Source organism: Theobroma cacao, chromosome 5 (assembly GCF_053813885.1).
Source record: "Theobroma cacao isolate CCN51 chromosome 5, ASM5381388v1, whole genome shotgun sequence".
NCBI classification, from domain to species: domain Eukaryota; kingdom Viridiplantae; phylum Streptophyta; class Magnoliopsida; order Malvales; family Malvaceae; genus Theobroma; species Theobroma cacao.
This window is the reverse complement of record NC_142643.1, coordinates 23,276,445-23,290,736: the sequence shown is the minus strand read 5'-3', so window position 1 is coordinate 23,290,736 and position 14,292 is coordinate 23,276,445.

Sequence of the window (14,292 nt, the reverse complement as noted above, 5' to 3'; positions counted from 1 at the left end):
CTTGGAAAGGAATTCAACTGCAAAACCACCAAGGTGAGTAGTGAGTTAGGTTTGATTTTAAGCTGTTGATGATGGCCAATAATTAGAGTTGTGGGTTGTTTATTTGTTGAGGGTTGTTTATTTATTCTTAATGTGACTAGAGTAGTGTAAACTAATGACTAGTCAAATGGTAATTGGAAGCTAGTTAGGAATAACTAGCAAAACTTGATTTAGGAAAAGAGCTTTTGGAATAATATTCATGTCAATTGAGTTGGTGTGATGCTATTGTGTGTGATAGGTTCCAACAAGGCCCTACACCTCCACACGGAGCATTAGTTGAAGTTGGAGTAGATCCACAAGCATTAACAAAGACATGTGAGTGAACTTGCATTAAATTGTTTTGGGATAAATGACTATGTATTTGGTTGAATTACTTGAAATATTTTACTGAACTTTTCTCAAAATATGCATGTGAACAAGCCCTTGATGAAACGCTGTATGTTATGAATGTGTAATATGATGAATCCTTGTGCTCCTATATTATGTTGATATATATATATATATGTCGTGTATTGATAGTTAATATTGTGTGATAATTATAACTGCGCATGTGCGGTGTGGGAGTGCACATGCCGGCGATGACGGGGTGCTGGAGTGTGAATGATGATATTGCTTGTGTACGATGTGGGGGTGCACTGATGGCATTAGCTATGCACGATGTGGGGGTGCACACGATGGTATTAGCTATGTGCGATGTGGGGGTGCACACGATGACTCCAGCTATATGCGGTGTGGGAGTGCACATGAGTTGGGTGAAGTGGTGGTGGCATACGTGTATATATATATATATATATATTTACTAGATAGAGAGGTTTGGAATTAATATGTGATTACATTGATTGTTGAAACTTGATCATTGTCAAATGTGTTTAATTTGATTTTCGTTGCAACAAGGTTGGATTTTTATAGTAGTGAAAATTCCCCTAATTGCATCTGCCCAGAAATTTCACTGCAACGAAAATGCCTTCTCACTACAGTGAAAAACTCTCGGGTGGATGGCCTTAACCCTTGCTCTGGATTTCACTACAATGAAAATGTTTTCTTGCTACAGCGAGAAACTCTCGGGTGGTTGGGTAAAATGCCTGCCCGAATTTTTGCTACAAGGAAAATGCATTCTCACTGCAACGAGAAACTCTCGGGTTATTGGTTCAAAATTTTCCTGAAGTTCGTTGTAGCAAAAATTCATTCTCACTGCAGTGTGCCTTTCGCTGCAGTGAGATTCACTCTACTATGCTTGCCTTGCTTGAACTTCGTAAATGTTTTAAAATGAGTTGAAAAACAGCAAGGCATCGAGTTTTGTTCAGAATATACAAAATTGCATTATTTTTAAACAAGTGCATCATGTTTTTGAAAAGCTTTCTGTATCATTTGCTTGTTCCCATCTTATGTTCACTCACTAGGTTTATACTCACTATTTTCAACTTCATATTTTTTAGATTCATAAGTAGTTGGGACCTAGACTGAGGTGTCCACTGACACTCACCTTTTGGTAGGTATCATGGCATTCAGTAGCTGTACCTTCACACAAGGTCACTCCGCTGGAAGTCAATGAGTCTTTTTGCCTGTGTATACTTACATGTGATGTAAATCATTAAGATACATGTCGTAAACAATATATGTTTATTTTGATTAACGTTGCCACTATGAGTTGGCAATGGATGACATTATTTTGGATAATATAAATGTAAGTAGTTGATTGCCATGTTATATTGTTGAAATAATCATACTTGAGAATGAAGAAATATGACATTTAAAGTGATGGATAGAATGATGAATAGGATCATATAAATAGGCTTGCTTAGGCTTAGTGGGATATGCCTATTGAGCCCATGCATCGGTCATGGCTCGGGATTTGGGCTATGACACTTTAATCTAAGTAACTTCCACTCATTGACCTTAAACCAACATATGGGCAATTCACATCCCTACTCATATAAAGTCTCATAAGGCGCCATCTAAATACTAGCTTGGAAGTTATTATTGTGGGCAAACTCAATCAATGGCAAGTGTCAATCCCAAGCAACTCTAAAGTCTTCGACACAAGCCCTCAACATGTCATCTAGTGTTTGAATGGTCTTTTTAAACTATCCATTTGTCTGTGTGTGGAAAGCAATACTAAAATTCAACTTAGTTCCCAAAGCCTCTTGTATTTTCCCCCAAGATTGACTAGTAAACTATGCCTCTAACTGACACTATAGTGACTACAACTCTATGCAATCACACTATCTCATCAATGTACAACCTAGAGTATTGTGCTACTCTATAAGTGATCTTCACTGGTAAGAAGTGTGTGGACTTGGTGAACCTATGCGCAATCACCCAAATAAAATTGTACCTCTTGCTTGTACGGGGTAGTCCAATCACAAAATCGATAAAGATGTGCTTGTTCTTTATCACCTCCAATTTCCTAAAGGGATTGTGATTGACATGTGGACTTAGATAGGTATAGCTCGCTGGGCCCAAGCAAGCCTTTTTAACATTCATCATTAACATTTGTCAAAAAAACATTCATCATTTCGTAAACATACGTAATCATCATAAGTATGCAATCAACTTATGCATACTATCATACACAACATTACACATATATGGAACTTCTCAACATATTAGTGTTTGTGCAACATTCACATATTATCTAAGTGCCACATTCTCAGTGCACTATATCATTTACATATATCTTAACACCCTTAGATGTCCATATGGGCTTTTGAGCCACTATTCACATTCAAGCATAACATTCATGATGTAAAGTGCCCAAACATGAGCCACGTTAACATAACATGTTCACAATCCAAAAACATAGTCAAAACTATAAATATAAACATAAGACTGACTTGTCAGTGGAACATAACCAACCCTCTAAGCATCAAGTGGCTATTAAACAATTACCAAAAATAAAGATTGAACACTTGTATCTACGACACTGGCTATTATCATAATACTACACTAATCTGTAACAAAATAAACAGTGAAAAATAACGTGTAAGTCACAAAAACTCTATGAGTGGATACAAGAAGGGGACAAGCCAAGAGTGTGACACCCCGCACCTTCGTAAAGAAGTCAATATGACCTTATTAATGAGATAAAGGGTCAATGGATGCTAATTTAAGTACCAAAGAGCGAAAACGGGTGAAATGAGTATTTTAAAATAAAATATCTTGCATGCAAGGAAATCATAATAAAATAATAATATTTTTATTAAGGGCGAATTAGTGAGTTAAAAGGGTGATTCGGAAGTGAACCGGGGCAAAGTAAGATGTTTTGGAGCCATAAAAGGCTAGTGGAGAATTTTAAAATAAAATAATATTTTATTAATAAAATAATATTAAAATATTAATATCTTATCTATAGTTGAAATTAATCATGAAGGAGGAGTACATGGCTAATCTAAGTGGGGGGAGAACAAATAAGAAAGAATTTCAAAGAAAAAAGATGATAGTTGTGCCCGAGTGTCTTTATTAACTAGAGCTAGAGTGGGTAATTAAATATTTAAATATTATGGTGATATTGCGTTGAAGTGCAAACTTTATATTTTGTTTGCACACATGTAAAGGAAGAAAAATAGAAAGAAATTGGAATTAAAAGATTGTTGAAAGGACTAAATTAAAAAGGGAGAAACTTGGAGGGTAAAATGGTCATTTTTCCATGAGCTTGGTCAAAAAGGAAGCTTTGACTCTTTTCCTCCTTATCCATGGCCGGTCCTTATCTTCTCCATAAGGCATTTTCTTCTTCTCCTCCAACACAATGCCATTTTCTCCCTTGCAACAAAAACCGATCTATTTTCTTTTTCTTTCTTTCTTCTCTTGATTCTTCATTCTTCTATCTTCTCCTTGTTCATCAATCCACCATTCTCCACCCCATTTTCATGACAAATGGGCTTCGGGAGAGAGAAAATAAAATTTTCTTTTTTTTCTTCTTTTATTTTCTTCAGTTTTCCATTATACTCCACTTTCATCACTACCTAAGCCTTTTAGCTTCAGATTTGCGTTTTAAAGCCAAAATGTATATATTTTCAACTCTTGGATTTTGAAATATATGGGTTTATATATATTTTCAGATTTTATTTCCTAATTTTCTTCAAATTTCTTTTCTTGGAAATATTAGATTTTTATTGATCTGTATACCTCCAAGCTCATCCAGGTAAAGAAACTTTAAATTGGAATAGTTGGTCTAATGGGTTTGTGAATTAGACTAGAATTTTAAGTTAAATGTTAGGTTAGAGTGTAGATTGTCTAGTGTAAATTTATTAGAATTATTAGATTCAATTTATGACGTAATTAAGGTTGTTATGATTTATTGACAAATATAAGTGCTAATGGTACTTTAGGGCTTACCTGGATTAGAACCTAGTTGGTGCTAGTTTTGTAAGGTGAGTGAACTTGCATTTAAAAGGTTTTTGAACAAATGCATATGTGTTGAATGAAATGCTAGAATATCCTTGGTTGACTCTTTTAAAATTTACGCACGGAAACAAGTTTTTCACAAGTGATACTTCTACATTTTTAAACATAAAATGTGATGAATTACTATTTGAAATATTATGTTGAATTGCCAATTGAATTGTGGCATGTGATGTATTGTTATGCAAAGATTCTTGTTACACATTGTTATGTGTACCATGCATGGAAATGTAATGTTGAATGATAATTATAACCGTGCGTGTGCGGTGTGGGAGTGCACATGACGGTGTCGGTAGTGTGCGGTGCGGGAGAGCACACGCCGATGATATATGCCATGTGTGGTGTGGGAGAGTACATGATGATGATATATGCCATGCGCAGTGTGGGAGAGCACATGATGATGATATTTGCCATGTGCGGTGTGGGAGTGCACATGAGGATATTACCTATGTGCGGCGTGGGAGTGCACATGAGCTGTGTGAGACCTTGTCAAGCTCGATTAAAAGACGGTATTGTACCGAGTGATACAACTAAGTTAAATCGAGCCTTGAACTAGTTCAAATAGAAATTCTAAGAGGAAATTGAAAATTTTGAAACCCACAGAATGGCTTAGAATAGTGATTCGGGGTTCAAGGTCCAGTTTAGAGTCCATTAGGAAAATTAACCGATTAGGGACAAAACGGTCATTTTACCATTTGATGATAAAATGGAGATTTCTAGCCAAGATTTGATCACATTTGACCAAGAAAAATTATATGAAATACAATTATGATTATTGGAGTATAAAATGATGTTTAGCAGTGAAAAATTGTGATTTCCGGTATTTTTGAAGCACAAGGGCAAAATGGTAATTTTACCACTAAAGGACAAAACGGGAATTTTTATAAAACGATTTTTGCCCCATTTGGTTAATATTGATCAATATTAGTGTTATTTGAGGTTGAAAAGTAGAAATAATGTGATTCCGGTACATTTTAGAGTATAGGGGCAAAATCGTAATTTTTTCACCCTGGGGGCAAATTGGTAAACTTTTCACCCCAGTACTTGTCAAGACCAAGGGATTTTAATTGTGGTAGGATTGGATAAATACCAGAATATTTGTGGTGAAAAATTAAGAAGAAAAAGTCAAAAAGTTAAAAATTTGGGCCAATAAGCATGTGACACATGGCATGCTTGATTATTTTATTATTTTCAATGGAAATCAGCCCATTAAATCCCCAATTCTCTCACCATATTCGGCCTAGACAACCAGCAACAAGAAAAAGGGAAGAACAAAGGGAAAAACAAGAAAACCTAGGTGAAAATTCAAAGAAAAAGTGAAGCAATCAAGGAAACAAGCTAGGTAAGTTAAAATTTCTTTAATTCTCCTTGATACCTAGCTTACCCATGCTTTTGTTCTTGATTTTCATGGTTGAATATTGAGTTATCATGATGAATTCAATTCTGAAAATTGGGTATAGAAGAGGAATTGTTGTTGGAATAATTTGATTTTAGACTATGTTAGTGTTTAGGGATAGTTAAGCATAGTTATGAACAAAAACACAAAAGAAATATTCAATTTCGCTAGGGTTCCTTGTTGGTCGAACCATGAGGGTTGAATATCAATGGGGGATTGTTTTTATTTCAAGGAAAATGGCTTGGAAAATGATGAATGAAGGTGAAACGGTTTTGTAGAAAAAATTTCGGTGCTAGTGCACCCAATGATCGAATTTTTCTATAAGGAACTGTGAGGGTTATAATGCTGAATTTGGCTTTATTTAAATGGTATGTGGTAAATTAAGGTATTAGAGGAGAAATGGATTAATTTGGAGGTGATTTGGACACAATCGCCAATTAATCGGGTGATCGGTCGAATTTAATTGATACCGCGATTAAGCGGTAATCGGACGTATATTTGCATTTACATATCAAGCATTAGTAATTTAAATTAGTTTATATCAATTTAGGGACAATATAGTAAATTCCTCAACTTTGTTATTTGACAAGGTAGTGAGACGTCCGGAAAAGGCAAAAGAATTGCGCTTGAGGACTATTAGTCCAAGTGCACCCGGAATCCGAATTTTTGACACTTGTGAGTGAATTTGCATTTCAAAATTTAATTGGGAATTCTAATTAAGTTGAAATGAAATGCGTGAATGATTATATCTAATTCCCATTTAACAATGAATCTCGGGAACAAGCCTTTAGTGAAAATATTTCAGTAATGTTAAATATGGTTGCGATGCATCTGTGTATATCTGTTTGATGCCTACATGTATTATTGAGAAATTGTGTGAAATTAAGTGTACTGAATCTGTGTACCCTTGTACTATGCTGATATGCATTATTAATAAATTATCGTGAAATTGATGCAACCGTGCATGTGCGGAGTAGGAAGTGCAATGCCAGTTGAATGACAAAGGATGTGATAATTACGACCGTGCATGTGCAGAGTGGGAAGTGCAATGTTGGTTTAATGATAAAGGTTGTGGGTACGGCGATACGTAACGTCCACAATTTCCTAAAAATTCAGAGGTGTGCAAAGATGGATACTAAGTGATACCCCTGACCGAGTACTCCGATAGTTATTTCTTTGTACCACTAAGAATAGTGAAGACTTGGCGGTGTATATAATTGCTCATATCTTTATGCATATATGTTTGATTGTGTGGTATGTGAAACCCTTGTTTGTGACGGTTTGTGATAAATCGTTAATTTTGCTATCTTGCTTGATAGAGCAATTGGTGAATGAAATTGTACGTGATACATATGCATATATAAATCGTACGAGTTGTGAAACCCTTATTGTGTGACGATTTGTAAATAACCGTCAGTTTTACTACTTTGCTAGAAGGATCGATGTAAATTCAAGGATGTTTAATCCTTGAATGCGTAATAAATTTCTAGGTAAGGGAAAAAGGGTTTGGAATAGTAGTTAGATGAAAATGGCTTTATTTTCAACCGGTGCATCATGATTGTCAAATTTCTTGGTTGAGATTGCTTGTTCCCTTCTAATATTCACTCACTGAGTATTGTATTCACGTTTTATAAAAATTCATGTTTTTAGATCACGAGGCAGCCGATAATTAGGACGAGGTGTCCTTGTAGACTTGTGTCCATCTTTTGGTAGGTGTCTCGGCATTCGGTAGCTGTATATTCATCCGAGTCCCTCCGCTGAAAGTCGAGTATTATTTTGTTATGTATAGATGAACTTAATGTAAATTTTAAATGAGTAATGCCAGTACGAGTTGGCAATGTATATCACTATTTTGATTCAAAGTTATGAAATATGACTTAGTGATAATAGATGGAATTATAAGTAAGATAAATAATAGGCTTGCTTGGGTTTAGTGGATTACGTCCATTGGACCCATGCGCCGGTCATGGCCCAGAATTTGGATCGTGACAAGCTAAATTGAGGATGGCAGTTGTGTGCGTTGAGCCATGTTGTCTAGTTGGGATTGACCTTGATGTGTTTCATGCATGTTTGAAATGTGATTGCATTGAATGTTGAAAGTTGAATTACCTAAATGTTTTAAAATGATTTAAAAGTCAACATGGCATCAAGTTTGTTTATGATATACAAATTGCATGGTTTCAATACAAGAGCATCGTGTTTTCTAAAGATTTTTCGTATCGTTCGCTTATTCCCTTCCTATGTTCACTTACTGGGTTTATACTCATTCTTTTCAAATTCATGTTGTAGTTTTCAAGATCGAAGGCAATTGGATCCTAGGCCAAGGTGCTCCCTCCTATTCATCTTTTAGTAGGTTCACTACGACTCTCAATGATAGCACCCATGCCCAGAGTCACTCTGCAAGTTATCAAGGGTCTGTTGTATGTTTATATGTGATGGTTTAATGTAAATGGTGAGATTTGTTGTGAACTTTGTATGTACTTGGTTTTCACGATTTAAATTTTAAAGAGATTGTTATTAGAAATTATGAGTTTTAGATCCTAAAGAAAATGAAGTGATAGCTGGACTACTGATAGGTTTATATAGAAAGGCTTGCTTGGGCCTGGTGGGCTATACCTGTTGGGCCCCTGTGCCGATCATGGCCCGGGTTTTGGGCTGTGACAAAGGGATAAGAGTATTTATAAACATGCACTTGAAAAATCTCATGTTCATAAATAATTTAATCATAAAATTTATAGAACATAGTACTTAAACATATTTTAAATAGCCTTTGCATGGAAAACAAGTTTACATAACCTTAAAAAACATTTTTACCTTTGAAAAACTTTTAAACAAACCATTACATACAATTTTGGAACTCATCTATCGATAGATGATGAGCATCTATTGATAGATTTGAAGCAGAATGCTTCTTGTTGCATTTTGTCTACTATCTATGGATAGATGTTCTACATGTATCGATAGATAGCCTTTGAAACTCTATTTTCTAGGCAAAATTCTACATTTTTACTCTTCCTTAAGTCCTTTTACCACTTAAGACTATCATTAAAGCTTAGTTTACCTCATCAAGCACATTCTCTGCCATTATAGAGTATTAGATCATTGACAAAACTCAAATAAACTTAGCATGAAATATTCATAAACATAACAATCATCATAATTCCATGAATATTAACATTCACATATGTTGATGGTTTGAACCCATCACAAGAGTGAAGTCGTCACTACACCCTGTGTTAGTGGATCAATCACACTCATTGTGTAAAGCCCGACCTTATAAAATACTTGATAGGACATACATGTGATGGATAGCATGTTTACATACTAGGAGAGCCTCGAAAAATCGACAAAAGTCGGTACTGTACCTAGAGGTACAATAAAGTTGATCTAAGCCTCGAACTAGGTCAAATAGGGATTTTAAGGTGAAATTCAAAATTTTTCAATTTAGGAATGACTTAAAATGGTGATTCGGAGTTTGAGGATCAATTCGGAGTCAAATTAGAATTTTCACTATCTAAGGGCAAAATGGTAATTTTGCCACCTGAGGATAAAAATTGGAATATTGGAAGAAGTTTTTGATCACGATTGATCACATCTGACTCATTGGAGTATAATTTGAGGTTGATAAGTGAAAAAGTTGTAATTCAGATATTTTTGGAGCATAGGGGCAAAATGGTAATTTTGCCACCCTAGAGGCAAAACAATAATTTTCCACCACTAGGACACTTGTCTAGCACATGGTCTTCCCTTATCCTCATTTTGACCTTTGACTAATCATGTGGTGGAGAATGGAAGCATAATTATTAAAGTATAAAAAGAAAAATGGACTAATAAGCATGTGACACGTGTCAAGCAAGAATATTTTATTATTTTCTATAAAAATCAGCCCATATTTATCCCATTCTTCTTCTCCATATTCGATCAAGGCAAAAGAAAGAAAGGAAAAACTAGAACAAACCCTAGATAAGAGAATTTCAAGAAAAATTGTGGAAATTTCAAGGAATCAAGTAAGCTAAGGTATGATTTTTTCAATTTGTGCTTGAGATCTAGCATACCCATGCTTTATTTTCTTATTTCCATGGCTGAAAATTGAGTTGACATGATGAAACCCATGAAGGCCGAATTCTAGAGAGAGAGAGAGTTTGGTGATGGTTTGGTTGGATTTTAAGTTATATGGATGTTTTCACTGATTTATGGTGTTTAGTGTAAGAATCAAGCTTGAAAATCACCCATTCCTTATGTGTTCTTCATTGGTCGAATTTTCTAGGGAGGATATTGTGGCTGAAATTGATGATATTTCATGATTTTTTGTGATATTTAATGTTTGGTGAGGCTAGAAATTAAATGGGAAATTTTGGTGTGAAATCTGACTTTTTGCTCAATGTATAGACATGTGTGATTATTGACCCGAGACTGATAAATTAAATCTCATTCACAGTCACTGAGGTAATTTAGGTATAATTGGAGTGTAAAAAGTGAGAAGAATTGATTTGGAGTTAAATTAGAGATTTTAGCCGATTAGACCGAGTATAGTGTGACTTAGGTCGAATATCACATTTAAGCGATTAATCGAACATTTTGCATCCCATCGCATGCATTCATTTAGATTTAGAGAGCTTGAAATAGTTTATGACAAATTGACACAAATTATTGAATTTTGTGTCATGTGTGATGTATAGGTGGTGAGCTACTTGATAAGGATAAAGAGATTACACCAAAGACTGAGACTAGGAGTATTTCTACTCCTGATACTATGAGTAACCTTACTATCGTCTTAATTATCTAAAGTGGTTTTTATCCGATTTTATGATTTTATGGAAAATGGGTTTAAATGGTAAACCTTTATGTTTATAAACAAAATGTGTTTAAATGAAAAGATTTTATAAATTGTCTTGAAATTGAATGATGATTTTGAAAATAGAGTAATTGGAGACTCCTGATGTGTTGTAAATTTATGCTTTGAATTGATGGCTTATGTTAATGTGTTGGCATGACTGGCTGGGTTGTGTTTTTGGTGAACTGTATGAATTGTTCTGTTTTACATTTACAGGCTAGATAGTATGATATTAGTCATGTCATGCTGTCAAAATTTTGTTGTATGGTGGATTTAACTTGCTGCAGGGGGCATGTTTTTTGTGGACCAGCTTATTAGAGGGGCATAGAATCCCGATATATTTTACCTCAGTTGGAGAGCTGAGTAGGGTAACTCCCGAGGTATAACTTTAAAGTTCATTTCACGCTAAACCACCACGTGAGGGGAAACTCAGCCAACGCCAAGGAACGGTTGTGTTTTCTAAATAAAAACATGATTTATGCGTACATAACTTTTAATAGCCTTGGCGGACTCGGTTGGGATAGCCCTCGATCAAGACATCCTTGATAACTGGGTATGAAAATGATTTTTGGCACGAGCCAAAGTTTTAAGAAATTCATAAGCCATGTTGATTACTCGATTTATATGAATTAATTTTATTTGATTGAAATGAGTTGAAAGGTGATGAATCACAATATATTAAACTATTTTATCTATCTCCATTTACTCTGCTTTAGATATTTTAGATGGCATCTATTTACTCACTGGAATTATATAATCTCACCACCCCCCTTTCCACCCATTTCAGGCTCAATATAGACTGTAGATAGCTGATATCGTCGAAGGCTATAGTTGGCTTTACTTCCTCAAAAACTATAGGTTTGCAACCTTCGTTCATTTTTGTCATTTGGGGGTTCACATGTCAATGTAAATTAAATTTCGTACTCTAGTTATCTGTACTACTGTATGTAGGAATTTATTTTGCTTTTACGTTGTAAAAAATTATTTACGCAATGTTTTTAAAAATATTATTTTCTGAGAAAATTGAGTATTTTATTCAATATTTTTATTTTATTCTAATAGTAATAATTTCATTTTAAATGACGGTTTTATATGTTTAAACTTATTTTTGATTATGAATTGTGTATTTTGTACTTGCATACTACATTTTTAGTGGATTTTGAGATTCTTGAGAAAAAATGACTAAAATGCCCCTGTGAGAAAAAAATTGTTTTTCTATTGTTTTGATTTGGAAAATGTTTATAATCTCTCAAAACATAATTTTAGTGACTAATACTCATAGGGGAAGCAAGAAAAACTGATGTTAAGTCTTGCGAGGTTTCGATTGACATATCGGGTAAAGAATGTCTATCGAGACGTCGTGATGGTTGTCACGGGCTCAATGGGAGTTTCGGGTCATGACACATTGAGTTCTTATACTCATAGCATTAAGTATGTGGAATGTCCATCAACTACATGTTTACTCATCTCAAAAGGTATATGGAATGTTACATCATATACGCACCTCATGGTGTTTCTCATGCCCAATCAATTATCTCATGTAGCATGTGAAACATATATTATATACATAATCTCATGCCATTTGTCATACTTTCTCAATCATCTCATGCAGTATATGGAATATACATCATATACATAAACATATCAAGCTTAGATGGAAAAACATTACTCAATCCATTATGCATCCCATGCATTGAACCTAGCAAGCACTCACATCATAATGTTCATACATCAATATAAATGATTTCTCCTACCTACACTAGTCCGAAGATCAGAGTAATTGAGTGCTACAAACAATAAAGTGCTTGTCCCTCCTTATTAAAAATTAATACATAATAGAATATTTATATACTTACTAGATTACGAACAAGTTGCAAAAATATTTTTCTCATCCACAATTATTTTCAATTCATAAAATATTTGAAAAAAATTATATTCATCAATAAACCTCAATTCATGCTTCGACTTTACATATCAAAATAGTTTTGAAAGTGGTGTATTCACTCACCTTGATCAAAGACCTAATCACAACCTTTCTCTAGTGATTTCTTTTGAGTTTTTGATCATTCCTAACACAATAATTGTTGCAATCAATTTCTAGACTAACAATCTTGGAATAATGATTCTAAGAACTTTTAAAGGTTATTCGCTTTTGACTAAGTCTATCTTCTCTCACTAAACCCACTCTAAAATTCATAAATCCACTAACCCTACCTTAAATGAGATTAGATGACTTGAAAAATCTCAAAAACCTTAGCTTTGATGCTCCAACAAAATTTTTGGGTATATAAACATAAATTTCAGAATAAAAGATGAGCTTTAAAGGCTCTAAAACATAAAAATTACTTTTTTATCATTAAATCTCAAAACTAAGATCAGAATCATTGAAAGTACTGATTTTTGGACTAAAACCTAGTTGAAAAGGTTTAGGAAAGAGTTTACCTGGGCAAAAATGGTTGAGGGTTGAGAAACCCTCCATTATTGTGACATATTTCTAGTTTAAGAACTGAAAATATGCTTTTACCCCTTTTATTTTTGTGAATACGATGCCATCTATCGATGGATCGGGGCTATTTATCGATATACAAGCTTCAGAGCCCTTTTTATAAGATTTTTGGTTGCTATCTATCGATAGATGGGAGCCATTTATCGATAGATCTGGCTATCTATGGATAGATTTGCTCATCTATCCATAGTTCTTATTCAAGGCAACTTTGATAAAACTTTTCTAGATTGTATCTGTTGATAGATGAAAAACATTCATCGATTGATAGGCTTCAGCAATGAAAAATAAACCTTAGAAACATGTCCAATTGGAATCTTTTTAACGCCAAACTTATCAAATCATCTTAATACATCAAAACATGAATTTTTTTCCAAGATTAAAACATGGTTTTGAATGTTCAAAATACAAAATCATCTCAAAACATTAAAACATGAAATTCCCTAAGTTTAAAACAAAATTTCAAGTGTTCCAAAACACAAATTTAACTTGCTCATTGAAGGATTTTTTAATTTAGAAATCCTACATTAAGGTGGGGTTTCACATCCTTCCATTCAGAAATAAGCAATGGCTGTAATAACACAATAAGATTCTGATGCTTTGCCTTTACTTGTTGGCACACTAAACACTTGGCCACAAATTTGGACACATCCCTCTGAAGACCTTCCCACTAGTACATCACGTTTAAGTCATGGTACATCTTGATTAGTGCCTGGATGAACAACATAAGCTACCACATGGACCTCCTGTAAGATCTCTCATCTCAAATCATCAATATCTACCACATATACTCTAGATCCATATCTAGGTAATCTGTTAGCGCCTCTAGTGAACATCTGCCCTTTCCTCACTTGAGAATCCTTTAAAGCCTTTATCACAAAATCTTCCTTATCTTGGGCTTCGCTAATGCTCTCCATCAACATCGATCTCACTCTAAAATGGGCTAATATTGCCTCCAAATCATCAACCTCAAATCGAATGCCCATATCGCTCAACTCATGCATACATTGTACATCAAATAGAATGATCTCCTCTCAATTAAGATGTGGGCTAAACTCCTTATAGACTTTTGACTTAAAGCATTCGCCACCACATTGGATTTGTTGGGATGGTACAATA